The sequence below is a fragment of the Anarhichas minor genome, unplaced genomic scaffold (genome assembly GCF_050575085.1).
Source record: "Anarhichas minor isolate MPS153535 unplaced genomic scaffold, ASM5057508v1 ptg000037l, whole genome shotgun sequence".
Lineage (NCBI taxonomy): Eukaryota > Metazoa > Chordata > Actinopteri > Perciformes > Anarhichadidae > Anarhichas > Anarhichas minor.
Genome location: NW_027466483.1, coordinates 835,001 through 837,500, shown reverse-complemented (window position 1 = coordinate 837,500; position 2,500 = coordinate 835,001).

The following is a 2,500-nucleotide window of genomic DNA, read 5'->3' as shown; positions in this document are numbered from 1 at the left end:
AGTGCAAAAAAAATAATGGGAATATCTGTATTTGGGTTTTTGCATCTTTCCTTACTGTTTGCCCTCATGGCTCTGGACTCTTTTTCTATAACTTCATTCAATACGAATGGATTCAAAAACATACTGAAGATCCAAGCAGTTTTAGAGAAATATAAGCATGCTGACTTTCTCTGCCTTCAGGAAACTGGGTGGGATCAGGATACTGTAAAGTGTGTACAAAAAATGTGGAGTGGAGAAGTTCAGGCTCAGGAGGGAGCTGGGAGAGCTAGGAGGGTAGCTCTTTTAATCAATAAGAATCACAGCAATAACAGCAAGGTAATTTATAAAGCCGATGATGGCAAATGCCTAATAATTGACTGTTTATTCAATAATGAAGTAATCAGACTTATAAACATCCACGCTCCAAACATAGAAGAAGATCGCAGGATCTTCTTCAAAAGCTTGGATAAATGGATTAACAATAAAACCATCCTACTGGGGGATTTTAACACCACTTTGAGCAATAGCGACAGCTCCCATGACAAATGCAAATGTGACACCAGTAGAACAGCTTTAAAAGATCTTATGACGAATAAAAACATGGTCGACGCATGGCGTGTGGTGAACCCTGGGTCGAGAGTCTATTCCAGAAGGCAGGTTGTGTTGGGTGTTTTAAAGCAGTCCCGTATAGACCTGGTCCTGGTGGCCTCTGGCCTAGTGAAAAAAGCCTCGGGTGTAAAGTACACCTTTAATACTTGGAGCGATCATGCATATGTTGACCTAAAGCTAGGTGATAATACCGGAAAAAGGGGAAAAAGCACTTGGTGCTTTAACAATAGCTTGTTAGAGGACAAAGAATATAAAGAAAAGATAACCAAATTTCTGACCCAATGTGCCTATGACGTTCCTTTTGTGGAAAATAAAATCACATTTTGGGATGAAATTAAATTAAGAATAAAAAAAGTCACTATAAAGTATAGTAGGGACAAAAATTGGGTCAAGAAGAGAGAGGAGAGTATATTAAATGAACTACTAAATATAGAAATAGATAGAATGGAGCTAAACAACAGCCATAATAGCGAGAAGTACGAGCTTTATAGAGCTAAACTAGCAGGAATTGAGGCCCACCGTTGCAAGGGTGCTGCGGTCAGAAGTAGGTCTCTTTTCCTGTTAGAGGGGGAAAAAAGCACGGCTTTCTTTTTAGGACTGGAGAGAGCAACTCAGGAAAAGCAATTCATTGCAGAACTAAAAGATGACAATAATAAAACTTTTACGGAAAACAGTGACTTATTGAGGCTAGCTCATAGTTACTATAGCTGTCTGTACAAAGGGCAATGCCCAAAAGAACCTCACATACAGCAGCTAACAAATCAGGTTAAAATTCAGATCAGTGATAACGACAAAACATTTTGTGACTCACCTACCACAACCGGGGAGATAGAGGCAGCGATACAGGGGCTTAAAAAGAACAAAAGTCCTGGATCAGATGGCCTCACTGCGGATTTCTATTGCTGCTTTTCTGAGTTGCTCTCTCCAGTCCTGTTGAAAGTTCTGGAGGAAATGGAGGTACAAAATGATACCTCGAAGACAGTGACCGAAGGTATAATTACGTTGATTTATAAAAAAAAAGGTACAAAAGATGAACTTAAATTCTATAGACCAATTAGTCTCCTAAATACGGACTATAAAATATTTGCAAAAGTGCTCGCAAATAGACTGAGAGAGGTGATAACAACTGTTGTTTCAGAGACCCAGTCCTACAGTATCCCTGATAGAGACATTAGTGATAACATCATCGCAGTGAGAGATATCGTCGATAAAATGTCTGAAGAGGGGGGGTGCATATTGGGCATAGACCTCGAAAAAGCCTTTGATAGAGTAGAACAGGTTTTTATGTGGGAGGTACTGAAGAGCTATGGGTTTGGCGCGGGTTTTATTAACCGGGTTAAGCTCCTCTACAAAAGAGCGGAGAGCAGAATAAAAGTAAATGGATTCCTCACGGAGCCTGTGGTGCTAGGACGCTCCATCAGACAGGGGTGTCCCCTGTCGGCCTTACTCTACAGTCTGGTAGCAGAGCCCCTAGCTCTTAGCATCACGAGTGACAACAGCATTGAGGGTTTTAAAACTGAGGGTAACAAAATGGTTAAGGTCATACAATATGCGGACGATATTAATATACTTATTAAAAACACGTCCTACATTGAACAGGTAATGACCCATATCGCAAACTATGAAAGGGCGTCTGGGGCAAAAATAAACATAACAAAATCTGAGCTTATGATCTTTAACGGAGATAAGGTGGACGCCGCTAAATGGGGCTTTAAAATCACAGATGACGAAAGGAAAATACTTGGTATTTATATAGGTAAAGATAGCATTAAAGCTAGAGACCGGAACTGGCAAGAGCTTCTAATAAGAATACGTAATACCTGTAACCTGTGGAAGGCCCGAGGGCTGACCATAAGAGGGAAGGTAATCGTATCTAATGCTCTAATTCTGTCCAAAATGAATCACATTTTGG